The following is a 24,004-nucleotide window of genomic DNA, read 5'->3' on the forward strand; positions in this document are numbered from 1 at the left end:
TTCCCACTGACGCACCGCTGACGCTAGTTTACTGTCGTCTTAAGTGGTCGACATACTTGCAAGTAGCTGCGAGATCTTAAGAAAAGAAACGCTGCACCATTGCTTTTGCCGCACTCGAATGACTGAATTGCGATTCTTAAAAAAGAGAGAAATGAATGTTTGCTCTGTCCAACGCTTCCAAGCACGTCTGTGTACTCACGAACTCGGCGTCGACGCGAGAAAATGACGGCAGCGCACTCGTGGGCCTGCGACGGCTTTCTGCAGTCCCAGCGTCAGTGAGAGGTGAACCGGTAGCCACAGAAAGCAGCGGCCGCCGCGACACTCAGTACTGTAAAACGGAAATTTTCGTCTTGTTGAGGATGGCGTCACGTGTGTGAAAATATTTGCTCCTCTTTATGCAAAATCGCACGCAGCCGGTAGGATTCGAACCTACGCTCCCACAGGGAATCTGATTTCGAGTCAGACGCCTTAACTACTCGGCCACGACTGCCGTAGTTCGGGACTTTCTCCCGAAACATGCAACTGATACGGTTTAAAGCACTGTGGCGTCAGAAAACGGCGTAGCTGCATTCTTTTCCGTAGTGTTTCCACCGCTACCAGAGGAATCGCTACCAAAGTATTAAAATCTCCGCCCGAACAGGGACTTGAACCCTGGACCCTTAGGTTAAAAGCCTAATGCTCTACCGACTGAGCTATCCGGGCTCACATGACGTTAGAGATCGTCCCACGATGCACAGCTATACATTGACTCATGTCCTTCACAGTTGTGCTATCGCTGCATCGAGCTGTTACTAATTAAACGTCGCCTGAATGCTGTCTACAAACGTGTCGCGCTAAGCTCGTAGCAGACTATCTAAGAATGCTGACACACGATGCAAAAACAAACCGCAGCAGTCGTTAGGTCTCATACGTTGGAGTAGAGGAGTTACGTGTTTTGTCGACACTCACTGGGCAATTGGAAAATTCACAAGTATTTCGAATGCAATGCTTCCCACGTTTTCGCTCATTTCACGGTTCCGTTGGAGACGTTCTTTACCTCCTGACACAAAAAAGGGAACGCAGTCGGTAGGACTTTTCGTATTTTCTTACTTCTCAGGGAGTTGCCTACTGTGTTCCTCTTACGGCAAGCACTAGACAACCTGAACAGTTACAGGACAGAGTCATTTTTGTTCTCGGCTGTACTTACATCATCACAGACTCGGAGCAATTCCATTGGCATCAGCTTCAAAACAAACACTTGCCGAAACCCGGGATCGAACCAGGGACCTTTAGATCTTCAGTCTAACGCTCTCCCAACTGAGCTATTTCGGCTCACACCTATGTCTGCACAATTGCGCGTCTTCGTTAAACTTCTGAATCGCCGCCAATTTCACAGTCATCTTCGTCTGATAAGACACAGGGAGGCTGGAAGGCGAGCAGCAGATGCAGTGAAGTACCACACACATTTCTTCTGATTCCATCATCGTAAGAAGCAAACATGTCGACTCGATTCATGTAATATCGACTTCGCTGGCGCTAGAAAACCTTTGCTATATCGATGCCACGTGCAACTCGTGTGCAGAGAACGAGACACAAGAAGGAGTGAGTCTCTCCACTATGTGAGAGCCAGTATCTAGCAGAAACACATGCTAAAACATTTGACTTGCGTTAGCTCATAAATTGCTACACGTCACCGTCTGCAAGCTAAAATGGACACATCTGCACTGCCCAGAGAGGCGACACTTGCACTGACACTTGGTGGACGGCAGTGAGACGAGGAGATGAGCTGTGGCTTCTGGGAGCGACTGTAGCGCTGCACCAAAGAACACTGCACATTGCTGGAGACCCACGTGTTTAGTAGAGACGCAACTGCTAGGATGCAGCTGAACGTCCATCTTCTGAGAGCGAGAAAATTTTCACAGTCGGCAGGACTCGAAGCTACGCTCCCAGAGGGAATCTGATTTCAAGTCAGACGCCTTAACCACTCGGCCACGACTGCCGGGGGCAATAGCGTCTTCCGACAAGTGAAAGTCCAACTTTAGAAGCAATCCAATGGCAGAAAGCTGCGTGGCCTAACTCTTTTCTGTAGTGTTTCCATTGCCAGCACATTAGCCGTTACGAAATTGTATTAATTTTCGCCTAGACATGGCCTTGAACCCAACACCCTTTGGTTGAAAATCAAACGCTCTACCGACTGAGCTATCGTACAGCTGCGTTGCGTGCGAGTGATTCGCATGACGTAATTACTGGCTTGTGGCTCCAATGGCGACTTCACCGACTTCCCGCTGACGCTAGTTTACTGTCGTCTTAAGTGGTCGACATACTTGCAAGTAGCTGCGAGATCTTAAGAAAAGAAACGCTGCACCATTGCTTTTGCCGCACTCGAATGACTGAATTGCGATTCTTAAAAAAGAGAGAAATGAATGTTTGCTCTGTCCAACGCTTCCAAGCACGTCTGTGTACTCACGAACTCGGCGTCGACGCGAGAAAATGACGGCAGCGCACTCGTGGGCCTGCGACGGCTTTCTGCAGTCCCAGCGTCAGTGAGAGGTGAACCGGTAGCCACAGAAAGCAGCGGCCGCCGCGACACTCAGTACTGTAAAACGGAAATTTTCGTCTTGTTGAGGATGGCGTCACGTGTGTGAAAATATTTGCTCCTCTTTATGCAAAATCGCACGCAGCCGGTAGGATTCGAACCTACGCTCCCACAGGGAATCTGATTTCGAGTCAGACGCCTTAACTACTCGGCCACGACTGCCGTAGTTCGGGACTTTCTCCCGAAACATGCAACTGATACGGTTTAAAGCACTGTGGCGTCAGAAAACGGCGTAGCTGCATTCTTTTCCGTAGTGTTTCCACCGCTACCAGAGGAATCGCTACCAAAGTATTAAAATCTCCGCCCGAACAGGGACTTGAACCCTGGACCCTTAGGTTAAAAGCCTAATGCTCTACCGACTGAGCTATCCGGGCTCACATGACGTTAGAGATCGTCCCACGATGCACAGCTATACATTGACTCATGTCCTTCACAGTTGTGCTATCGCTGCATCGAGCTGTTACTAATTAAACGTCGCCTGAATGCTGTCTACAAACGTGTCGCGCTAAGCTCGTAGCAGACTATCTAAGAATGCTGACACACGATGCAAAAACAAACCGCAGCAGTCGTTAGGTCTCATACGTTGGAGTAGAGGAGTTACGTGTTTTGTCGACACTCACTGGGCAATTGGAAAATTCACAAGTATTTCGAATGCAATGCTTCCCACGTTTTCGCTCATTTCACGGTTCCGTTGGAGACGTTCTTTACCTCCTGACACAAAAAAGGGAACGCAGTCGGTAGGACTTTTCGTATTTTCTTACTTCTCAGGGAGTTGCCTACTGTGTTCCTCTTACGGCAAGCACTAGACAACCTGAACAGTTACAGGACAGAGTCATTTTTGTTCTCGGCTGTACTTACATCATCACAGACTCGGAGCAATTCCATTGGCATCAGCTTCAAAACAAACACTTGCCGAAACCCGGGATCGAACCAGGGACCTTTAGATCTTCAGTCTAACGCTCTCCCAACTGAGCTATTTCGGCTCACACCTATGTCTGCACAATTGCGCGTCTTCGTTAAACTTCTGAATCGCCGCCAATTTCACAGTCATCTTCGTCTGATAAGACACAGGGAGGCTGGAAGGCGAGCAGCAGATGCAGTGAAGTACCACACACATTTCTTCTGATTCCATCATCGTAAGAAGCAAACATGTCGACTCGATTCATGTAATATCGACTTCGCTGGCGCTAGAAAACCTTTGCTATATCGATGCCACGTGCAACTCGTGTGCAGAGAACGAGACACAAGAAGGAGTGAGTCTCTCCACTATGTGAGAGCCAGTATCTAGCAGAAACACATGCTAAAACATTTGACTTGCGTTAGCTCATAAATTGCTACACGTCACCGTCTGCAAGCTAAAATGGACACATCTGCACTGCCCAGAGAGGCGACACTTGCACTGACACTTGGTGGACGGCAGTGAGACGAGGAGATGAGCTGTGGCTTCTGGGAGCGACTGTAGCGCTGCACCAAAGAACACTGCACATTGCTGGAGACCCACGTGTTTAGTAGAGACGCAACTGCTAGGATGCAGCTGAACGTCCATCTTCTGAGAGCGAGAAAATTTTCACAGTCGGCAGGACTCGAAGCTACGCTCCCAGAGGGAATCTGATTTCAAGTCAGACGCCTTAACCACTCGGCCACGACTGCCGGGGGCAATAGCGTCTTCCGACAAGTGAAAGTCCAACTTTAGAAGCAATCCAATGGCAGAAAGCTGCGTGGCCTAACTCTTTTCTGTAGTGTTTCCATTGCCAGCACATTAGCCGTTACGAAATTGTATTAATTTTCGCCTAGACATGGCCTTGAACCCAACACCCTTTGGTTGAAAATCAAACGCTCTACCGACTGAGCTATCGTACAGCTGCGTTGCGTGCGAGTGATTCGCATGACGTAATTACTGGCTTGTGGCTCCAATGGCGACTTCACCGACTTCCCGCTGACGCTAGTTTACTGTCGTCTTAAGTGGTCGACATACTTGCAAGTAGCTGCGAGATCTTAAGAAAAGAAACGCTGCACCATTGCTTTTGCCGCACTCGAATGACTGAATTGCGATTCTTAAAAAAGAGAGAAATGAATGTTTGCTCTGTCCAACGCTTCCAAGCACGTCTGTGTACTCACGAACTCGGCGTCGACGCGAGAAAATGACGGCAGCGCACTCGTGGGCCTGCGACGGCTTTCTGCAGTCCCAGCGTCAGTGAGAGGTGAACCGGTAGCCACAGAAAGCAGCGGCCGCCGCGACACTCAGTACTGTAAAACGGAAATTTTCGTCTTGTTGAGGATGGCGTCACGTGTGTGAAAATATTTGCTCCTCTTTATGCAAAATCGCACGCAGCCGGTAGGATTCGAACCTACGCTCCCACAGGGAATCTGATTTCGAGTCAGACGCCTTAACTACTCGGCCACGACTGCCGTAGTTCGGGACTTTCTCCCGAAACATGCAACTGATACGGTTTAAAGCACTGTGGCGTCAGAAAACGGCGTAGCTGCATTCTTTTCCGTAGTGTTTCCACCGCTACCAGAGGAATCGCTACCAAAGTATTAAAATCTCCGCCCGAACAGGGACTTGAACCCTGGACCCTTAGGTTAAAAGCCTAATGCTCTACCGACTGAGCTATCCGGGCTCACATGACGTTAGAGATCGTCCCACGATGCACAGCTATACATTGACTCATGTCCTTCACAGTTGTGCTATCGCTGCATCGAGCTGTTACTAATTAAACGTCGCCTGAATGCTGTCTACAAACGTGTCGCGCTAAGCTCGTAGCAGACTATCTAAGAATGCTGACACACGATGCAAAAACAAACCGCAGCAGTCGTTAGGTCTCATACGTTGGAGTAGAGGAGTTACGTGTTTTGTCGACACTCACTGGGCAATTGGAAAATTCACAAGTATTTCGAATGCAATGCTTCCCACGTTTTCGCTCATTTCACGGTTCCGTTGGAGACGTTCTTTACCTCCTGACACAAAAAAGGGAACGCAGTCGGTAGGACTTTTCGTATTTTCTTACTTCTCAGGGAGTTGCCTACTGTGTTCCTCTTACGGCAAGCACTAGACAACCTGAACAGTTACAGGACAGAGTCATTTTTGTTCTCGGCTGTACTTACATCATCACAGACTCGGAGCAATTCCATTGGCATCAGCTTCAAAACAAACACTTGCCGAAACCCGGGATCGAACCAGGGACCTTTAGATCTTCAGTCTAACGCTCTCCCAACTGAGCTATTTCGGCTCACACCTATGTCTGCACAATTGCGCGTCTTCGTTAAACTTCTGAATCGCCGCCAATTTCACAGTCATCTTCGTCTGATAAGACACAGGGAGGCTGGAAGGCGAGCAGCAGATGCAGTGAAGTACCACACACATTTCTTCTGATTCCATCATCGTAAGAAGCAAACATGTCGACTCGATTCATGTAATATCGACTTCGCTGGCGCTAGAAAACCTTTGCTATATCGATGCCACGTGCAACTCGTGTGCAGAGAACGAGACACAAGAAGGAGTGAGTCTCTCCACTATGTGAGAGCCAGTATCTAGCAGAAACACACGCTAAAACATTTGACTTGCGTTAGCTCATAAATTGCTACACGTCACCGTCTGCAAGCTAAAATGGACACATCTGCACTGCCCAGAGAGGCGACACTTGCACTGACACTTGGTGGACGGCAGTGAGACGAGGAGATGAGCTGTGGCTTCTGGGAGCGACTGTAGCGCTGCACCAAAGAACACTGCACATTGCTGGAGACCCACGTGTTTAGTAGAGACGCAACTGCTAGGATGCAGCTGAACGTCCATCTTCTGAGAGCGAGAAAATTTTCGCAGTCGGCAGGACTCGAAGCTACGCTCCCAGAGGGAATCTGATTTCAAGTCAGACGCCTTAACCACTCGGCCACGACTGCCGGGGGCAATAGCGTCTTCCGACAAGTGAAAGTCCAACTTTAGAAGCAATCCAATGGCAGAAAGCTGCGTGGCCTAACTCTTTTCTGTAGTGTTTCCATTGCCAGCACATTAGCCGTTACGAAATTGTATTAATTTTCGCCTAGACATGGCCTTGAACCCAACACCCTTTGGTTGAAAATCAAACGCTCTACCGACTGAGCTATCGTACAGCTGCGTTGCGTGCGAGTGATTCGCATGACGTAATTACTGGCTTGTGGCTCCAATGGCGACTTCACCGACTTCCCGCTGACGCTAGTTTACTGTCGTCTTAAGTGGTCGACATACTTGCAAGTAGCTGCGAGATCTTAAGAAAAGAAACGCTGCACCATTGCTTTTGCCGCACTCGAATGACTGAATTGCGATTCTTAAAAAAGAGAGAAATGAATGTTTGCTCTGTCCAACGCTTCCAAGCACGTCTGTGTACTCACGAACTCGGCGTCGACGCGAGAAAATGACGGCAGCGCACTCGTGGGCCTGCGACGGCTTTCTGCAGTCCCAGCGTCAGTGAGAGGTGAACCGGTAGCCACAGAAAGCAGCGGCCGCCGCGACACTCAGTACTGTAAAACGGAAATTTTCGTCTTGTTGAGGATGGCGTCACGTGTGTGAAAATATTTGCTCCTCTTTATGCAAAATCGCACGCAGCCGGTAGGATTCGAACCTACGCTCCCACAGGGAATCTGATTTCGAGTCAGACGCCTTAACTACTCGGCCACGACTGCCGTAGTTCGGGACTTTCTCCCGAAACATGCAACTGATACGGTTTAAAGCACTGTGGCGTCAGAAAACGGCGTAGCTGCATTCTTTTCCGTAGTGTTTCCACCGCTACCAGAGGAATCGCTACCAAAGTATTAAAATCTCCGCCCGAACAGGGACTTGAACCCTGGACCCTTAGGTTAAAAGCCTAATGCTCTACCGACTGAGCTATCCGGGCTCACATGACGTTAGAGATCGTCCCACGATGCACAGCTATACATTGACTCATGTCCTTCACAGTTGTGCTATCGCTGCATCGAGCTGTTACTAATTAAACGTCGCCTGAATGCTGTCTACAAACGTGTCGCGCTAAGCTCGTAGCAGACTATCTAAGAATGCTGACACACGATGCAAAAACAAACCGCAGCAGTCGTTAGGTCTCATACGTTGGAGTAGAGGAGTTACGTGTTTTGTCGACACTCACTGGGCAATTGGAAAATTCACAAGTATTTCGAATGCAATGCTTCCCACGTTTTCGCTCATTTCACGGTTCCGTTGGAGACGTTCTTTACCTCCTGACACAAAAAAGGGAACGCAGTCGGTAGGACTTTTCGTATTTTCTTACTTCTCAGGGAGTTGCCTACTGTGTTCCTCTTACGGCAAGCACTAGACAACCTGAACAGTTACAGGACAGAGTCATTTTTGTTCTCGGCTGTACTTACATCATCACAGACTCGGAGCAATTCCATTGGCATCAGCTTCAAAACAAACACTTGCCGAAACCCGGGATCGAACCAGGGACCTTTAGATCTTCAGTCTAACGCTCTCCCAACTGAGCTATTTCGGCTCACACCTATGTCTGCACAATTGCGCGTCTTCGTTAAACTTCTGAATCGCCGCCAATTTCACAGTCATCTTCGTCTGATAAGACACAGGGAGGCTGGAAGGCGAGCAGCAGATGCAGTGAAGTACCACACACATTTCTTCTGATTCCATCATCGTAAGAAGCAAACATGTCGACTCGATTCATGTAATATCGACTTCGCTGGCGCTAGAAAACCTTTGCTATATCGATGCCACGTGCAACTCGTGTGCAGAGAACGAGACACAAGAAGGAGTGAGTCTCTCCACTATGTGAGAGCCAGTATCTAGCAGAAACACACGCTAAAACATTTGACTTGCGTTAGCTCATAAATTGCTACACGTCACCGTCTGCAAGCTAAAATGGACACATCTGCACTGCCCAGAGAGGCGACACTTGCACTGACACTTGGTGGACGGCAGTGAGACGAGGAGATGAGCTGTGGCTTCTGGGAGCGACTGTAGCGCTGCACCAAAGAACACTGCACATTGCTGGAGACCCACGTGTTTAGTAGAGACGCAACTGCTAGGATGCAGCTGAACGTCCATCTTCTGAGAGCGAGAAAATTTTCGCAGTCGGCAGGACTCGAAGCTACGCTCCCAGAGGGAATCTGATTTCAAGTCAGACGCCTTAACCACTCGGCCACGACTGCCGGGGGCAATAGCGTCTTCCGACAAGTGAAAGTCCAACTTTAGAAGCAATCCAATGGCAGAAAGCTGCGTGGCCTAACTCTTTTCTGTAGTGTTTCCATTGCCAGCACATTAGCCGTTACGAAATTGTATTAATTTTCGCCTAGACATGGCCTTGAACCCAACACCCTTTGGTTGAAAATCAAACGCTCTACCGACTGAGCTATCGTACAGCTGCGTTGCGTGCGAGTGATTCGCATGACGTAATTACTGGCTTGTGGCTCCAATGGCGACTTCACCGACTTCCCACTGACGCACCGCTGACGCTAGTTTACTGTCGTCTTAAGTGGTCGACATACTTGCAAGTAGCTGCGAGATCTTAAGAAAAGAAACGCTGCACCATTGCTTTTGCCGCACTCGAATGACTGAATTGCGATTCTTAAAAAAGAGAGAAATGAATGTTTGCTCTGTCCAACGCTTCCAAGCACGTCTGTGTACTCACGAACTCGGCGTCGACGCGAGAAAATGACGGCAGCGCACTCGTGGGCCTGCGACGGCTTTCTGCAGTCCCAGCGTCAGTGAGAGGTGAACCGGTAGCCACAGAAAGCAGCGGCCGCCGCGACACTCAGTACTGTAAAACGGAAATTTTCGTCTTGTTGAGGATGGCGTCACGTGTGTGAAAATATTTGCTCCTCTTTATGCAAAATCGCACGCAGCCGGTAGGATTCGAACCTACGCTCCCACAGGGAATCTGATTTCGAGTCAGACGCCTTAACTACTCGGCCACGACTGCCGTAGTTCGGGACTTTCTCCCGAAACATGCAACTGATACGGTTTAAAGCACTGTGGCGTCAGAAAACGGCGTAGCTGCATTCTTTTCCGTAGTGTTTCCACCGCTACCAGAGGAATCGCTACCAAAGTATTAAAATCTCCGCCCGAACAGGGACTTGAACCCTGGACCCTTAGGTCAAAAGCCTAATGCTCTACCGACTGAGCTATCCGGGCTCACATGACGTTAGAGATCGTCCCACGATGCACAGCTATACATTGACTCATGTCCTTCACAGTTGTGCTATCGCTGCATCGAGCTGTTACTAATTAAACGTCGCCTGAATGCTGTCTACAAACGTGTCGCGCTAAGCTCGTAGCAGACTATCTAAGAATGCTGACACACGATGCAAAAACAAACCGCAGCAGTCGTTAGGTCTCATACGTTGGAGTAGAGGAGTTACGTGTTTTGTCGACACTCACTGGGCAATTGGAAAATTCACAAGTATTTCGAATGCAATGCTTCCCACGTTTTCGCTCATTTCACGGTTCCGTTGGAGACGTTCTTTACCTCCTGACACAAAAAAGGGAACGCAGTCGGTAGGACTTTTCGTATTTTCTTACTTCTCAGGGAGTTGCCTACTGTGTTCCTCTTACGGCAAGCACTAGACAACCTGAACAGTTACAGGACAGAGTCATTTTTGTTCTCGGCTGTACTTACATCATCACAGACTCGGAGCAATTCCATTGGCATCAGCTTCAAAACAAACACTTGCCGAAACCCGGGATCGAACCAGGGACCTTTAGATCTTCAGTCTAACGCTCTCCCAACTGAGCTATTTCGGCTCACACCTATGTCTGCACAATTGCGCGTCTTCGTTAAACTTCTGAATCGCCGCCAATTTCACAGTCATCTTCGTCTGATAAGACACAGGGAGGCTGGAAGGCGAGCAGCAGATGCAGTGAAGTACCACACACATTTCTTCTGATTCCATCATCGTAAGAAGCAAACATGTCGACTCGATTCATGTAATATCGACTTCGCTGGCGCTAGAAAACCTTTGCTATATCGATGCCACGTGCAACTCGTGTGCAGAGAACGAGACACAAGAAGGAGTGAGTCTCTCCACTATGTGAGAGCCAGTATCTAGCAGAAACACACGCTAAAACATTTGACTTGCGTTAGCTCATAAATTGCTACACGTCACCGTCTGCAAGCTAAAATGGACACATCTGCACTGCCCAGAGAGGCGACACTTGCACTGACACTTGGTGGACGGCAGTGAGACGAGGAGATGAGCTGTGGCTTCTGGGAGCGACTGTAGCGCTGCACCAAAGAACACTGCACATTGCTGGAGACCCACGTGTTTAGTAGAGACGCAACTGCTAGGATGCAGCTGAACGTCCATCTTCTGAGAGCGAGAAAATTTTCGCAGTCGGCAGGACTCGAAGCTACGCTCCCAGAGGGAATCTGATTTCAAGTCAGACGCCTTAACCACTCGGCCACGACTGCCGGGGGCAATAGCGTCTTCCGACAAGTGAAAGTCCAACTTTAGAAGCAATCCAATGGCAGAAAGCTGCGTGGCCTAACTCTTTTCTGTAGTGTTTCCATTGCCAGCACATTAGCCGTTACGAAATTGTATTAATTTTCGCCTAGACATGGCCTTGAACCCAACACCCTTTGGTTGAAAATCAAACGCTCTACCGACTGAGCTATCGTACAGCTGCGTTGCGTGCGAGTGATTCGCATGACGTAATTACTGGCTTGTGGCTCCAATGGCGACTTCACCGACTTCCCACTGACGCACCGCTGACGCTAGTTTACTGTCGTCTTAAGTGGTCGACATACTTGCAAGTAGCTGCGACATCTTAAGAAAAGAAACGCTGCACCATTGCTTTTGCCGCACTCGAATGACTGAATTGCGATTCTTAAAAAAGAGAGAAATGAATGTTTGCTCTGTCCAACGCTTCCAAGCACGTCTGTGTACTCACGAACTCGGCGTCGACGCGAGAAAATGACGGCAGCGCACTCGTGGGCCTGCGACGGCTTTCTGCAGTCCCAGCGTCAGTGAGAGGTGAACCGGTAGCCACAGAAAGCAGCGGCCGCCGCGACACTCAGTACTGTAAAACGGAAATTTTCGTCTTGTTGAGGATGGCGTCACGTGTGTGAAAATATTTGCTCCTCTTTATGCAAAATCGCACGCAGCCGGTAGGATTCGAACCTACGCTCCCACAGGGAATCTGATTTCGAGTCAGACGCCTTAACTACTCGGCCACGACTGCCGTAGTTCGGGACTTTCTCCCGAAACATGCAACTGATACGGTTTAAAGCACTGTGGCGTCAGAAAACGGCGTAGCTGCATTCTTTTCCGTAGTGTTTCCACCGCTACCAGAGGAATCGCTACCAAAGTATTAAAATCTCCGCCCGAACAGGGACTTGAACCCTGGACCCTTAGGTTAAAAGCCTAATGCTCTACCGACTGAGCTATCCGGGCTCACATGACGTTAGAGATCGTCCCACGATGCACAGCTATACATTGACTCATGTCCTTCACAGTTGTGCTATCGCTGCATCGAGCTGTTACTAATTAAACGTCGCCTGAATGCTGTCTACAAACGTGTCGCGCTAAGCTCGTAGCAGACTATCTAAGAATGCTGACACACGATGCAAAAACAAACCGCAGCAGTCGTTAGGTCTCATACGTTGGAGTAGAGGAGTTACGTGTTTTGTCGACACTCACTGGGCAATTGGAAAATTCACAAGTATTTCGAATGCAATGCTTCCCACGTTTTCGCTCATTTCACGGTTCCGTTGGAGACGTTCTTTACCTCCTGACACAAAAAAGGGAACGCAGTCGGTAGGACTTTTCGTATTTTCTTACTTCTCAGGGAGTTGCCTACTGTGTTCCTCTTACGGCAAGCACTAGACAACCTGAACAGTTACAGGACAGAGTCATTTTTGTTCTCGGCTGTACTTACATCATCACAGACTCGGAGCAATTCCATTGGCATCAGCTTCAAAACAAACACTTGCCGAAACCCGGGATCGAACCAGGGACCTTTAGATCTTCAGTCTAACGCTCTCCCAACTGAGCTATTTCGGCTCACACCTATGTCTGCACAATTGCGCGTCTTCGTTAAACTTCTGAATCGCCGCCAATTTCACAGTCATCTTCGTCTGATAAGACACAGGGAGGCTGGAAGGCGAGCAGCAGATGCAGTGAAGTACCACACACATTTCTTCTGATTCCATCATCGTAAGAAGCAAACATGTCGACTCGATTCATGTAATATCGACTTCGCTGGCGCTAGAAAACCTTTGCTATATCGATGCCACGTGCAACTCGTGTGCAGAGAACGAGACACAAGAAGGAGTGAGTCTCTCCACTATGTGAGAGCCAGTATCTAGCAGAAACACACGCTAAAACATTTGACTTGCGTTAGCTCATAAATTGCTACACGTCACCGTCTGCAAGCTAAAATGGACACATCTGCACTGCCCAGAGAGGCGACACTTGCACTGACACTTGGTGGACGGCAGTGAGACGAGGAGATGAGCTGTGGCTTCTGGGAGCGACTGTAGCGCTGCACCAAAGAACACTGCACATTGCTGGAGACCCACGTGTTTAGTAGAGACGCAACTGCTAGGATGCAGCTGAACGTCCATCTTCTGAGAGCGAGAAAATTTTCGCAGTCGGCAGGACTCGAAGCTACGCTCCCAGAGGGAATCTGATTTCAAGTCAGACGCCTTAACCACTCGGCCACGACTGCCGGGGGCAATAGCGTCTTCCGACAAGTGAAAGTCCAACTTTAGAAGCAATCCAATGGCAGAAAGCTGCGTGGCCTAACTCTTTTCTGTAGTGTTTCCATTGCCAGCACATTAGCCGTTACGAAATTGTATTAATTTTCGCCTAGACATGGCCTTGAACCCAACACCCTTTGGTTGAAAATCAAACGCTCTACCGACTGAGCTATCGTACAGCTGCGTTGCGTGCGAGTGATTCGCATGACGTAATTACTGGCTTGTGGCTCCAATGGCGACTTCACCGACTTCCCACTGACGCACCGCTGACGCTAGTTTACTGTCGTCTTAAGTGGTCGACATACTTGCAAGTAGCTGCGACATCTTAAGAAAAGAAACGCTGCACCATTGCTTTTGCCGCACTCGAATGACTGAATTGCGATTCTTAAAAAAGAGAGAAATGAATGTTTGCTCTGTCCAACGCTTCCAAGCACGTCTGTGTACTCACGAACTCGGCGTCGACGCGAGAAAATGACGGCAGCGCACTCGTGGGCCTGCGACGGCTTTCTGCAGTCCCAGCGTCAGTGAGAGGTGAACCGGTAGCCACAGAAAGCAGCGGCCGCCGCGACACTCAGTACTGTAAAACGGAAATTTTCGTCTTGTTGAGGATGGCGTCACGTGTGTGAAAATATTTGCTCCTCTTTATGCAAAATCGCACGCAGCCGGTAGGATTCGAACCTACGCTCCCACAGGGAATCTGATTTCGAGTCAGACGCCTTAACTACTCGGCCACGACTGCCGTAGTTCGGGACTTTCTCCCGAAACATGCAACTGATACGGTTTAAAGCACTGTGGCGTCAGAAAACGGCGTAGCTGCATTCTTTTCCGTAGTGTTTCCACCGCTACCAGAGGAATCGCTACCAAAGTATTAAAATCTCCGCCCGAACAGGGACTTGAACCCTGGACCCTTAGGTTAAAAGCCTAATGCTCTACCGACTGAGCTATCCGGGCTCACATGACGTTAGAGATCGTCCCACGATGCACAGCTATACATTGACTCATGTCCTTCACAGTTGTGCTATCGCTGCATCGAGCTGTTACTAATTAAACGTCGCCTGAATGCTGTCTACAAACGTGTCGCGCTAAGCTCGTAGCAGACTATCTAAGAATGCTGACACACGATGCAAAAACAAACCGCAGCAGTCGTTAGGTCTCATACGTTGGAGTAGAGGAGTTACGTGTTTTGTCGACACTCACTGGGCAATTGGAAAATTCACAAGTATTTCGAATGCAATGCTTCCCACGTTTTCGCTCATTTCACGGTTCCGTTGGAGACGTTCTTTACCTCCTGACACAAAAAAGGGAACGCAGTCGGTAGGACTTTTCGTATTTTCTTACTTCTCAGGGAGTTGCCTACTGTGTTCCTCTTACGGCAAGCACTAGACAACCTGAACAGTTACAGGACAGAGTCATTTTTGTTCTCGGCTGTACTTACATCATCACAGACTCGGAGCAATTCCATTGGCATCAGCTTCAAAACAAACACTTGCCGAAACCCGGGATCGAACCAGGGACCTTTAGATCTTCAGTCTAACGCTCTCCCAACTGAGCTATTTCGGCTCACACCTATGTCTGCACAATTGCGCGTCTTCGTTAAACTTCTGAATCGCCGCCAATTTCACAGTCATCTTCGTCTGATAAGACACAGGGAGGCTGGAAGGCGAGCAGCAGATGCAGTGAAGTACCACACACATTTCTTCTGATTCCATCATCGTAAGAAGCAAACATGTCGACTCGATTCATGTAATATCGACTTCGCTGGCGCTAGAAAACCTTTGCTATATCGATGCCACGTGCAACTCGTGTGCAGAGAACGAGACACAAGAAGGAGTGAGTCTCTCCACTATGTGAGAGCCAGTATCTAGCAGAAACACACGCTAAAACATTTGACTTGCGTTAGCTCATAAATTGCTACACGTCACCGTCTGCAAGCTAAAATGGACACATCTGCACTGCCCAGAGAGGCGACACTTGCACTGACACTTGGTGGACGGCAGTGAGACGAGGAGATGAGCTGTGGCTTCTGGGAGCGACTGTAGCGCTGCACCAAAGAACACTGCACATTGCTGGAGACCCACGTGTTTAGTAGAGACGCAACTGCTAGGATGCAGCTGAACGTCCATCTTCTGAGAGCGAGAAAATTTTCGCAGTCGGCAGGACTCGAAGCTACGCTCCCAGAGGGAATCTGATTTCAAGTCAGACGCCTTAACCACTCGGCCACGACTGCCGGTGGCAATAGCGTCTTCCGACAAGTGAAAGTCCAACTTTAGAAGCAATCCAATGGCAGAAAGCTGCGTGGCCTAACTCTTTTCTGTAGTGTTTCCATTGCCAGCACATTAGCCGTTACGAAATTGTATTAATTTTCGCCTAGACATGGCCTTGAACCCAACACCCTTTGGTTGAAAATCAAACGCTCTACCGACTGAGCTATCGTACAGCTGCGTTGCGTGCGAGTGATTCGCATGACGTAATTACTGGCTTGTGGCTCCAATGGCGACTTCACCGACTTCCCACTGACGCACCGCTGACGCTAGTTTACTGTCGTCTTAAGTGGTCGACATACTTGCAAGTAGCTGCGACATCTTAAGAAAAGAAACGCTGCACCATTGCTTTTGCCGCACTCGAATGACTGAATTGCGATTCTTAAAAAAGAGAGAAATGAATGTTTGCTCTGTCCAACGCTTCCAAGCACGTCTGTGTACTCACGAACTCGGCGTCGACGCGAGAAAATGACGGCAGCGCACTCGTGGGCCTGCGACGGCTTTCTGCAGTCCCAGCGTCAGTGAGAGGTGAACCGGTAGCCACAGAAAGCAGCGGCCGCCGCGACACTCAGTACTGTAAAACGGAAATTTTCGTCTTGTTGAGGATGGCGTCACGTGTGTGAAAATATTTGCTCCTCTTTATGCAAAATCGCACGCAGCCGGTAGGATTCGAACCTACGCTCCCACAGGGAATCTGATTTCGAGTCAGACGCCTTAACTACTCGGCCACGACTGCCGTAGTTCGGGACTTTCTCCCGAAACATGCAACTGATACGGTTTAAAGCACTGTGGCGTCAGAAAACGGCGTAGCTGCATTCTTTTCCGTAGTGTTTCCACCGCTACCAGAGGAATCGCTACCAAAGTATTAAAATCTCCGCCCGAACAGGGACTTGAACCCTGGACCCTTAGGTTAAAAGCCTAATGCTCTACCGACTGAGCTATCCGGGCTCACATGACGTTAGAGATCGTCCCACGATGCACAGCTATACATTGACTCATGTCCTTCACAGTTGTGCTATCGCTGCATCGAGCTGTTACTAATTAAACGTCGCCTGAATGCTGTCTACAAACGTGTCGCGCTAAGCTCGTAGCAGACTATCTAAGAATGCTGACACACGATGCAAAAACAAACCGCAGCAGTCGTTAGGTCTCATACGTTGGAGTAGAGGAGTTACGTGTTTTGTCGACACTCACTGGGCAATTGGAAAATTCACAAGTATTTCGAATGCAATGCTTCCCACGTTTTCGCTCATTTCACGGTTCCGTTGGAGACGTTCTTTACCTCCTGACACAAAAAAGGGAACGCAGTCGGTAGGACTTTTCGTATTTTCTTACTTCTCAGGGAGTTGCCTACTGTGTTCCTCTTACGGCAAGCACTAGACAACCTGAACAGTTACAGGACAGAGTCATTTTTGTTCTCGGCTGTACTTACATCATCACAGACTCGGAGCAATTCCATTGGCATCAGCTTCAAAACAAACACTTGCCGAAACCCGGGATCGAACCAGGGACCTTTAGATCTTCAGTCTAACGCTCTCCCAACTGAGCTATTTCGGCTCACACCTATGTCTGCACAATTGCGCGTCTTCGTTAAACTTCTGAATCGCCGCCAATTTCACAGTCATCTTCGTCTGATAAGACACAGGGAGGCTGGAAGGCGAGCAGCAGATGCAGTGAAGTACCACACACATTTCTTCTGATTCCATCATCGTAAGAAGCAAACATGTCGACTCGATTCATGTAATATCGACTTCGCTGGCGCTAGAAAACCTTTGCTATATCGATGCCACGTGCAACTCGTGTGCAGAGAACGAGACACAAGAAGGAGTGAGTCTCTCCACTATGTGAGAGCCAGTATCTAGCAGAAACACACGCTAAAACATTTGACTTGCGTTAGCTCATAAATTGCTACACGTCACCGTCTGCAAGCTAAAATGGACACATCTGCACTGCCCAGAGAGGCGACACTTGCACTGACACTTGGTGGACGGCAGTGAGACGAGGAGATGAGCTGTGGCTTCTGGGAGCGACTGTAGCGCTGCACCAAAGAACACTGCACATTGCTGGAGACCCACGTGTTTAGTAGAGACGCAACTGCTAGGATGCAGCTGAACGTCCATCTTCTGAGAGCGAGAAAATTTTCGCAGTCGGCAGGACTCGAAGCTACGCTCCCAGAGGGAATCTGATTTCAAGTCAGACGCCTTAACCACTCGGCCACGACTGCCGGGGGCAATAGCGTCTTCCGACAAGTGAAAGTCCAACTTTAGAAGCAATCCAATGGCAGAAAGCTGCGTGGCCTAACTCTTTTCTGTAGTGTTTCCATTGCCAGCACATTAGCCGTTACGAAATTGTATTAATTTTCGCCTAGACATGGCCTTGAACCCAACACCCTTTGGTTGAAAATCAAACGCTCTACCGACTGAGCTATCGTACAGCTGCGTTGCGTGCGAGTGATTCGCATGACGTAATTACTGGCTTGTGGCTCCAATGGCGACTTCACCGACTTCCCACTGACGCACCGCTGACGCTAGTTTACTGTCGTCTTAAGTGGTCGACATACTTGCAAGTAGCTGCGACATCTTAAGAAAAGAAACGCTGCACCATTGCTTTTGCCGCACTCGAATGACTGAATTGCGATTCTTAAAAAAGAGAGAAATGAATGTTTGCTCTGTCCAACGCTTCCAAGCACGTCTGTGTACTCACGAACTCGGCGTCGACGCGAGAAAATGACGGCAGCGCACTCGTGGGCCTGCGACGGCTTTCTGCAGTCCCAGCGTCAGTGAGAGGTGAACCGGTAGCCACAGAAAGCAGCGGCCGCCGCGACACTCAGTACTGTAAAACGGAAATTTTCGTCTTGTTGAGGATGGCGTCACGTGTGTGAAAATATTTGCTCCTCTTTATGCAAAATCGCACGCAGCCGGTAGGATTCGAACCTACGCTCCCACAGGGAATCTGATTTCGAGTCAGACGCCTTAACTACTCGGCCACGACTGCCGTAGTTCGGGACTTTCTCCCGAAACATGCAACTGATACGGTTTAAAGCACTGTGGCGTCAGAAAACGGCGTAGCTGCATTCTTTTCCGTAGTGTTTCCACCGCTACCAGAGGAATCGCTACCAAAGTATTAAAATCTCCGCCCGAACAGGGACTTGAACCCTGGACCCTTAGGTTAAAAGCCTAATGCTCTACCGACTGAGCTATCCGGGCTCACATGACGTTAGAGATCGTCCCACGATGCACAGCTATACATTGACTCATGTCCTTCACAGTTGTGCTATCGCTGCATCGAGCTGTTACTAATTAAACGTCGCCTGAATGCTGTCTACAAACGTGTCGCGCTAAGCTCGTAGCAGACTATCTAAGAATGCTGACACACGATGCAAAAACAAACCGCAGCAGTCGTTAGGTCTCATACGTTGGAGTAGAGGAGTTACGTGTTTTGTCGACACTCACTGGGCAATTGGAAAATTCACAAGTATTTCGAATGCAATGCTTCCCACGTTTTCGCTCATTTCACGGTTCCGTTGGAGACGTTCTTTACCTCCTGACACAAAAAAGGGAACGCAGTCGGTAGGACTTTTCGTATTTTCTTACTTCTCAGGGAGTTGCCTACTGTGTTCCTCTTACGGCAAGCACTAGACAACCTGAACAGTTACAGGACAGAGTCATTTTTGTTCTCGGCTGTACTTACATCATCACAGACTCGGAGCAATTCCATTGGCATCAGCTTCAAAACAAACACTTGCCGAAACCCGGGATCGAACCAGGGACCTTTAGATCTTCAGTCTAACGCTCTCCCAACTGAGCTATTTCGGCTCACACCTATGTCTGCACAATTGCGCGTCTTCGTTAAACTTCTGAATCGCCGCCAATTTCACAGTCATCTTCGTCTGATAAGACACAGGGAGGCTGGAAGGCGAGCAGCAGATGCAGTGAAGTACCACACACATTTCTTCTGATTCCATCATCGTAAGAAGCAAACATGTCGACTCGATTCATGTAATATCGACTTCGCTGGCGCTAGAAAACCTTTGCTATATCGATGCCACGTGCAACTCGTGTGCAGAGAACGAGACACAAGAAGGAGTGAGTCTCTCCACTATGTGAGAGCCAGTATCTAGCAGAAACACACGCTAAAACATTTGACTTGCGTTAGCTCATAAATTGCTACACGTCACCGTCTGCAAGCTAAAATGGACACATCTGCACTGCCCAGAGAGGCGACACTTGCACTGACACTTGGTGGACGGCAGTGAGACGAGGAGATGAGCTGTGGCTTCTGGGAGCGACTGTAGCGCTGCACCAAAGAACACTGCACATTGCTGGAGACCCACGTGTTTAGTAGAGACGCAACTGCTAGGATGCAGCTGAACGTCCATCTTCTGAGAGCGAGAAAATTTTCGCAGTCGGCAGGACTCGAAGCTACGCTCCCAGAGGGAATCTGATTTCAAGTCAGACGCCTTAACCACTCGGCCACGACTGCCGGGGGCAATAGCGTCTTCCGACAAGTGAAAGTCCAACTTTAGAAGCAATCCAATGGCAGAAAGCTGCGTGGCCTAACTCTTTTCTGTAGTGTTTCCATTGCCAGCACATTAGCCGTTACGAAATTGTATTAATTTTCGCCTAGACATGGCCTTGAACCCAACACCCTTTGGTTGAAAATCAAACGCTCTACCGACTGAGCTATCGTACAGCTGCGTTGCGTGCGAGTGATTCGCATGACGTAATTACTGGCTTGTGGCTCCAATGGCGACTTCACCGACTTCCCACTGACGCACCGCTGACGCTAGTTTACTGTCGTCTTAAGTGGTCGACATACTTGCAAGTAGCTGCGACATCTTAAGAAAAGAAACGCTGCACCATTGCTTTTGCCGCACTCGAATGACTGAATTGCGATTCTTAAAAAAGAGAGAAATGAATGTTTGCTCTGTCCAACGCTTCCAAGCACGTCTGTGTACTCACGAACTCGGCGTCGACGCGAGAAAATGACGGCAGCGCACTCGTGGGCCTGCGACGGCTTTCTGCAGTCCCAGCGTCAGTGAGAGGTGAACCGGTAGCCACAGAAAGCAGCGGCCGCCGCGACACTCAGTACTGTAAAACGGAAATTTTCGTCTTGTTGAGGATGGCGTCACGTGTGTGAAAATATTTGCTCCTCTTTATGCAAAATCGCACGCAGCCGGTAGGATTCGAACCTACGCTCCCACAGGGAACCTGATTTCGAGTCAGACGCCTTAACTACTCGGCCACGACTGCCGTAGTTCGGGACTTTCTCCCGAAACATGCAACTGATACGGTTTAAAGCACTGTGGCGTCAGAAAACGGCGTAGCTGCATTCTTTTCCGTAGTGTTTCCACCGCTACCAGAGGAATCGCTACCAAAGTATTAAAATCTCCGCCCGAACAGGGACTTGAACCCTGGACCCTTAGGTTAAAAGCCTAATGCTCTACCGACTGAGCTATCCGGGCTCACATGACGTTAGAGATCGTCCCACGATGCACAGCTATACATTGACTCATGTCCTTCACAGTTGTGCTATCGCTGCATCGAGCTGTTACTAATTAAACGTCGCCTGAATGCTGTCTACAAACGTGTCGCGCTAAGCTCGTAGCAGACTATCTAAGAATGCTGACACACGATGCAAAAACAAACCGCAGCAGTCGTTAGGTCTCATACGTTGGAGTAGAGGAGTTACGTGTTTTGTCGACACTCACTGGGCAATTGGAAAATTCACAAGTATTTCGAATGCAATGCTTCCCACGTTTTCGCTCATTTCACGGTTCCGTTGGAGACGTTCTTTACCTCCTGACACAAAAAAGGGAACGCAGTCGGTAGGACTTTTCGTATTTTCTTACTTCTCAGGGAGTTGCCTACTGTGTTCCTCTTACGGCAAGCACTAGACAACCTGAACAGTTACAGGACAGAGTCATTTTTGTTCTCGGCTGTACTTACATCATCACAGACTCGGAGCAATTCCATTGGCATCAGCTTCAAAACAAACACTTGCCGAAACCCGGGATCGAACCAGGGACCTTTAGATCTTCAGTCTAACGCTCTCCCAACTGAGCTATTTCGGCTCACACCTATGTCTGCACAATTGCGCGTCTTCGTTAAACTTCTGAATCGCCGCCAATTTCACAGTCATCTTCGTCTGATAAGACACAGGGAGGCTGGAAGGCGAGCAGCAGATGCAGTGAAGTACCACACACATTTCTTCTGATTCCATCATCGTAAGAAGCAAACATGTCGACTCGATTCATGTAATATCGACTTCGCTGGCGCTAGAAAACCTTTGCTATATCGATGCCACGTGCAACTCGTGTGCAGAGAACGAGACACAAGAAGGAGTGAGTCTCTCCACTATGTGAGAGCCAGTATCTAGCAGAAACACACGCTAAAACATTTGACTTGCGTTAGCTCATAAATTGCTACACGTCACCGTCTGCAAGCTAAAATGGACACATCTGCACTGCCCAGAGAGGCGACACTTGCACTGACACTTGGTGGACGGCAGTGAGACGAGGAGATGAGCTGTGGCTTCTGGGAGCGACTGTAGCGCTGCACCAAAGAACACTGCACATTGCTGGAGACCCACGTGTTTAGTAGAGACGCAACTGCTAGGATGCAGCTGAACGTCCATCTTCTGAGAGCGAGAAAATTTTCGCAGTCGGCAGGACTCGAAGCTACGCTCCCAGAGGGAATCTGATTTCAAGTCAGACGCCTTAACCACTCGGCCACGACTGCCGGGGGCAATAGCGTCTTCCGACAAGTGAAAGTCCAACTTTAGAAGCAATCCAATGGCAGAAAGCTGCGTGGCCTAACTCTTTTCTGTAGTGTTTCCATTGCCAGCACATTAGCCGTTACGAAATTGTATTAATTTTCGCCTAGACATGGCCTTGAACCCAACACCCTTTGGTTGAAAATCAAACGCTCTACCGACTGAGCTATCGTACAGCTGCGTTGCGTGCGAGTGATTCGCATGACGTAATTACTGGCTTGTGGCTCCAATGGCGACTTCACCGACTTCCCACTGACGCACCGCTGACGCTAGTTTACTGTCGTCTTAAGTGGTCGACATACTTGCAAGTAGCTGCGACATCTTAAGAAAAGAAACGCTGCACCATTGCTTTTGCCGCACTCGAATGACTGAATTGCGATTCTTAAAAAAGAGAGAAATGAATGTTTGCTCTGTCCAACGCTTCCAAGCACGTCTGTGTACTCACGAACTCGGCGTCGACGCGAGAAAATGACGGCAGCGCACTCGTGGGCCTGCGACGGCTTTCTGCAGTCCCAGCGTCAGTGAGAGGTGAACCGGTAGCCACAGAAAGCAGCGGCCGCCGCGACACTCAGTACTGTAAAACGGAAATTTTCGTCTTGTTGAGGATGGCGTCACGTGTGTGAAAATATTTGCTCCTCTTTATGCAAAATCGCACGCAGCCGGTAGGATTCGAACCTACGCTCCCACAGGGAATCTGATTTCGAGTCAGACGCCTTAACTACTCGGCCACGACTGCCGTAGTTCGGGACTTTCTCCCGAAACATGCAACTGATACGGTTTAAAGCACTGTGGCGTCAGAAAACGGCGTAGCTGCATTCTTTTCCGTAGTGTTTCCACCGCTACCAGAGGAATCGCTACCAAAGTATTAAAATCTCCGCCCGAACAGGGACTTGAACCCTGGACCCTTAGGTTAAAAGCCTAATGCTCTACCGACTGAGCTATCCGGGCTCACATGACGTTAGAGATCGTCCCACGATGCACAGCTATACATTGACTCATGTCCTTCACAGTTGTGCTATCGCTGCATCGAGCTGTTACTAATTAAACGTCGCCTGAATGCTGTCTACAAACGTGTCGCGCTAAGCTCGTAGCAGACTATCTAAGAATGCTGACACACGATGCAAAAACAAACCGCAGCAGTCGTTAGGTCTCATACGTTGGAGTAGAGGAGTTACGTGTTTTGTCGACACTCACTGGGCAATTGGAAAATTCACAAGTATTTCGAATGCAATGCTTCCCACGTTTTCGCTCATTTCACGGTTCCGTTGGAGACGTTCTTTACCTCCTGACACAAAAAAGGGAACGCAGTCGGTAGGACTTTTCGTATTTTCTTACTTCTCAGGGAGTTGCCTACTGTGTTCCTCTTACGGCAAGCACTAGACAACCTGAACAGTTACAGGACAGAGTCATTTTTGTTCTCGGCTGTACTTACATCATCACAGACTCGGAGCAATTCCATTGGCATCAGCTTCAAAACAAACACTTGCCGAAACCCGGGATCGAACCAGGGACCTTTAGATCTTCAGTCTAACGCTCTCCCAACTGAGCTATTTCGGCTCACACCTATGTCTGCACAATTGCGCGTCTTCGTTAAACTTCTGAATCGCCGCCAATTTCACAGTCATCTTCGTCTGATAAGACACAGGGAGGCTGGAAGGCGAGCAGCAGATGCAGTGAAGTACCACACACATTTCTTCTGATTC

The 24,004-nt window shown here is 49.0% G+C and overlaps 43 non-coding genes across 43 annotated transcripts; all 43 read right to left on the minus strand.

Annotated features, from left to right (window-relative positions):
- Nucleotides 1–408: 408 nt before the first annotated feature.
- Trnas-cga (transfer RNA serine (anticodon CGA)) lies at nt 409–490 on the minus strand. The gene has a single exon. It is a non-coding gene; the product is annotated as a tRNA-Ser (tRNA).
- Nucleotides 491–629: 139 nt separating this feature from the next.
- Nucleotides 630–702, minus strand: Trnak-uuu (transfer RNA lysine (anticodon UUU)). Its single transcript has one exon. It is a non-coding gene; the product is annotated as a tRNA-Lys (tRNA).
- A 536-nt stretch (nt 703–1,238) lies between these two features.
- Trnaf-gaa (transfer RNA phenylalanine (anticodon GAA)) lies at nt 1,239–1,311 on the minus strand. The gene has a single exon. It is a non-coding gene; the product is annotated as a tRNA-Phe (tRNA).
- Nucleotides 1,312–1,896: 585 nt separating this feature from the next.
- Trnas-uga (transfer RNA serine (anticodon UGA)) lies at nt 1,897–1,978 on the minus strand. The gene has a single exon. It is a non-coding gene; the product is annotated as a tRNA-Ser (tRNA).
- A 677-nt stretch (nt 1,979–2,655) lies between these two features.
- Trnas-cga (transfer RNA serine (anticodon CGA)) lies at nt 2,656–2,737 on the minus strand. Its single transcript has one exon. It is a non-coding gene; the product is annotated as a tRNA-Ser (tRNA).
- A 139-nt stretch (nt 2,738–2,876) lies between these two features.
- Nucleotides 2,877–2,949, minus strand: Trnak-uuu (transfer RNA lysine (anticodon UUU)). Its single transcript has one exon. It is a non-coding gene; the product is annotated as a tRNA-Lys (tRNA).
- A 536-nt stretch (nt 2,950–3,485) lies between these two features.
- Trnaf-gaa (transfer RNA phenylalanine (anticodon GAA)) lies at nt 3,486–3,558 on the minus strand. Its single transcript has one exon. It is a non-coding gene; the product is annotated as a tRNA-Phe (tRNA).
- A 585-nt stretch (nt 3,559–4,143) lies between these two features.
- Nucleotides 4,144–4,225, minus strand: Trnas-uga (transfer RNA serine (anticodon UGA)). Its single transcript has one exon. It is a non-coding gene; the product is annotated as a tRNA-Ser (tRNA).
- A 677-nt stretch (nt 4,226–4,902) lies between these two features.
- Nucleotides 4,903–4,984, minus strand: Trnas-cga (transfer RNA serine (anticodon CGA)). The gene has a single exon. It is a non-coding gene; the product is annotated as a tRNA-Ser (tRNA).
- Nucleotides 4,985–5,123: 139 nt separating this feature from the next.
- Trnak-uuu (transfer RNA lysine (anticodon UUU)) lies at nt 5,124–5,196 on the minus strand. The gene has a single exon. It is a non-coding gene; the product is annotated as a tRNA-Lys (tRNA).
- Nucleotides 5,197–5,732: 536 nt separating this feature from the next.
- Trnaf-gaa (transfer RNA phenylalanine (anticodon GAA)) lies at nt 5,733–5,805 on the minus strand. Its single transcript has one exon. It is a non-coding gene; the product is annotated as a tRNA-Phe (tRNA).
- A 585-nt stretch (nt 5,806–6,390) lies between these two features.
- Trnas-uga (transfer RNA serine (anticodon UGA)) lies at nt 6,391–6,472 on the minus strand. The gene has a single exon. It is a non-coding gene; the product is annotated as a tRNA-Ser (tRNA).
- Nucleotides 6,473–7,149: 677 nt separating this feature from the next.
- Trnas-cga (transfer RNA serine (anticodon CGA)) lies at nt 7,150–7,231 on the minus strand. Its single transcript has one exon. It is a non-coding gene; the product is annotated as a tRNA-Ser (tRNA).
- Nucleotides 7,232–7,370: 139 nt separating this feature from the next.
- On the minus strand, nt 7,371–7,443 carry Trnak-uuu (transfer RNA lysine (anticodon UUU)). The gene has a single exon. It is a non-coding gene; the product is annotated as a tRNA-Lys (tRNA).
- Nucleotides 7,444–7,979: 536 nt separating this feature from the next.
- Nucleotides 7,980–8,052, minus strand: Trnaf-gaa (transfer RNA phenylalanine (anticodon GAA)). The gene has a single exon. It is a non-coding gene; the product is annotated as a tRNA-Phe (tRNA).
- Nucleotides 8,053–8,637: 585 nt separating this feature from the next.
- On the minus strand, nt 8,638–8,719 carry Trnas-uga (transfer RNA serine (anticodon UGA)). The gene has a single exon. It is a non-coding gene; the product is annotated as a tRNA-Ser (tRNA).
- A 688-nt stretch (nt 8,720–9,407) lies between these two features.
- On the minus strand, nt 9,408–9,489 carry Trnas-cga (transfer RNA serine (anticodon CGA)). The gene has a single exon. It is a non-coding gene; the product is annotated as a tRNA-Ser (tRNA).
- A 139-nt stretch (nt 9,490–9,628) lies between these two features.
- Trnak-uuu (transfer RNA lysine (anticodon UUU)) lies at nt 9,629–9,701 on the minus strand. The gene has a single exon. It is a non-coding gene; the product is annotated as a tRNA-Lys (tRNA).
- A 536-nt stretch (nt 9,702–10,237) lies between these two features.
- Trnaf-gaa (transfer RNA phenylalanine (anticodon GAA)) lies at nt 10,238–10,310 on the minus strand. Its single transcript has one exon. It is a non-coding gene; the product is annotated as a tRNA-Phe (tRNA).
- Nucleotides 10,311–10,895: 585 nt separating this feature from the next.
- On the minus strand, nt 10,896–10,977 carry Trnas-uga (transfer RNA serine (anticodon UGA)). Its single transcript has one exon. It is a non-coding gene; the product is annotated as a tRNA-Ser (tRNA).
- A 688-nt stretch (nt 10,978–11,665) lies between these two features.
- Trnas-cga (transfer RNA serine (anticodon CGA)) lies at nt 11,666–11,747 on the minus strand. The gene has a single exon. It is a non-coding gene; the product is annotated as a tRNA-Ser (tRNA).
- Nucleotides 11,748–11,886: 139 nt separating this feature from the next.
- Trnak-uuu (transfer RNA lysine (anticodon UUU)) lies at nt 11,887–11,959 on the minus strand. Its single transcript has one exon. It is a non-coding gene; the product is annotated as a tRNA-Lys (tRNA).
- Nucleotides 11,960–12,495: 536 nt separating this feature from the next.
- Nucleotides 12,496–12,568, minus strand: Trnaf-gaa (transfer RNA phenylalanine (anticodon GAA)). Its single transcript has one exon. It is a non-coding gene; the product is annotated as a tRNA-Phe (tRNA).
- A 585-nt stretch (nt 12,569–13,153) lies between these two features.
- Trnas-uga (transfer RNA serine (anticodon UGA)) lies at nt 13,154–13,235 on the minus strand. The gene has a single exon. It is a non-coding gene; the product is annotated as a tRNA-Ser (tRNA).
- Nucleotides 13,236–13,923: 688 nt separating this feature from the next.
- Nucleotides 13,924–14,005, minus strand: Trnas-cga (transfer RNA serine (anticodon CGA)). Its single transcript has one exon. It is a non-coding gene; the product is annotated as a tRNA-Ser (tRNA).
- A 139-nt stretch (nt 14,006–14,144) lies between these two features.
- Trnak-uuu (transfer RNA lysine (anticodon UUU)) lies at nt 14,145–14,217 on the minus strand. Its single transcript has one exon. It is a non-coding gene; the product is annotated as a tRNA-Lys (tRNA).
- Nucleotides 14,218–14,753: 536 nt separating this feature from the next.
- Nucleotides 14,754–14,826, minus strand: Trnaf-gaa (transfer RNA phenylalanine (anticodon GAA)). The gene has a single exon. It is a non-coding gene; the product is annotated as a tRNA-Phe (tRNA).
- Nucleotides 14,827–15,411: 585 nt separating this feature from the next.
- Nucleotides 15,412–15,493, minus strand: Trnas-uga (transfer RNA serine (anticodon UGA)). Its single transcript has one exon. It is a non-coding gene; the product is annotated as a tRNA-Ser (tRNA).
- A 688-nt stretch (nt 15,494–16,181) lies between these two features.
- Trnas-cga (transfer RNA serine (anticodon CGA)) lies at nt 16,182–16,263 on the minus strand. Its single transcript has one exon. It is a non-coding gene; the product is annotated as a tRNA-Ser (tRNA).
- A 139-nt stretch (nt 16,264–16,402) lies between these two features.
- On the minus strand, nt 16,403–16,475 carry Trnak-uuu (transfer RNA lysine (anticodon UUU)). The gene has a single exon. It is a non-coding gene; the product is annotated as a tRNA-Lys (tRNA).
- Nucleotides 16,476–17,011: 536 nt separating this feature from the next.
- Trnaf-gaa (transfer RNA phenylalanine (anticodon GAA)) lies at nt 17,012–17,084 on the minus strand. The gene has a single exon. It is a non-coding gene; the product is annotated as a tRNA-Phe (tRNA).
- A 585-nt stretch (nt 17,085–17,669) lies between these two features.
- Trnas-uga (transfer RNA serine (anticodon UGA)) lies at nt 17,670–17,751 on the minus strand. Its single transcript has one exon. It is a non-coding gene; the product is annotated as a tRNA-Ser (tRNA).
- Nucleotides 17,752–18,439: 688 nt separating this feature from the next.
- Nucleotides 18,440–18,521, minus strand: Trnas-cga (transfer RNA serine (anticodon CGA)). Its single transcript has one exon. It is a non-coding gene; the product is annotated as a tRNA-Ser (tRNA).
- Nucleotides 18,522–18,660: 139 nt separating this feature from the next.
- On the minus strand, nt 18,661–18,733 carry Trnak-uuu (transfer RNA lysine (anticodon UUU)). Its single transcript has one exon. It is a non-coding gene; the product is annotated as a tRNA-Lys (tRNA).
- Nucleotides 18,734–19,269: 536 nt separating this feature from the next.
- On the minus strand, nt 19,270–19,342 carry Trnaf-gaa (transfer RNA phenylalanine (anticodon GAA)). The gene has a single exon. It is a non-coding gene; the product is annotated as a tRNA-Phe (tRNA).
- Nucleotides 19,343–19,927: 585 nt separating this feature from the next.
- Trnas-uga (transfer RNA serine (anticodon UGA)) lies at nt 19,928–20,009 on the minus strand. The gene has a single exon. It is a non-coding gene; the product is annotated as a tRNA-Ser (tRNA).
- Nucleotides 20,010–20,697: 688 nt separating this feature from the next.
- Trnas-cga (transfer RNA serine (anticodon CGA)) lies at nt 20,698–20,779 on the minus strand. The gene has a single exon. It is a non-coding gene; the product is annotated as a tRNA-Ser (tRNA).
- Nucleotides 20,780–20,918: 139 nt separating this feature from the next.
- Nucleotides 20,919–20,991, minus strand: Trnak-uuu (transfer RNA lysine (anticodon UUU)). The gene has a single exon. It is a non-coding gene; the product is annotated as a tRNA-Lys (tRNA).
- Nucleotides 20,992–21,527: 536 nt separating this feature from the next.
- Nucleotides 21,528–21,600, minus strand: Trnaf-gaa (transfer RNA phenylalanine (anticodon GAA)). Its single transcript has one exon. It is a non-coding gene; the product is annotated as a tRNA-Phe (tRNA).
- Nucleotides 21,601–22,185: 585 nt separating this feature from the next.
- Nucleotides 22,186–22,267, minus strand: Trnas-uga (transfer RNA serine (anticodon UGA)). Its single transcript has one exon. It is a non-coding gene; the product is annotated as a tRNA-Ser (tRNA).
- Nucleotides 22,268–22,955: 688 nt separating this feature from the next.
- Nucleotides 22,956–23,037, minus strand: Trnas-cga (transfer RNA serine (anticodon CGA)). Its single transcript has one exon. It is a non-coding gene; the product is annotated as a tRNA-Ser (tRNA).
- Nucleotides 23,038–23,176: 139 nt separating this feature from the next.
- Nucleotides 23,177–23,249, minus strand: Trnak-uuu (transfer RNA lysine (anticodon UUU)). The gene has a single exon. It is a non-coding gene; the product is annotated as a tRNA-Lys (tRNA).
- A 536-nt stretch (nt 23,250–23,785) lies between these two features.
- Trnaf-gaa (transfer RNA phenylalanine (anticodon GAA)) lies at nt 23,786–23,858 on the minus strand. The gene has a single exon. It is a non-coding gene; the product is annotated as a tRNA-Phe (tRNA).
- Between the last annotated feature and the right edge of the window lie 146 nt (nt 23,859–24,004).

Source organism: Schistocerca gregaria, unplaced genomic scaffold (genome assembly GCF_023897955.1).
Source record: "Schistocerca gregaria isolate iqSchGreg1 unplaced genomic scaffold, iqSchGreg1.2 ptg000582l, whole genome shotgun sequence".
NCBI lineage: Eukaryota > Metazoa > Arthropoda > Insecta > Orthoptera > Acrididae > Schistocerca > Schistocerca gregaria.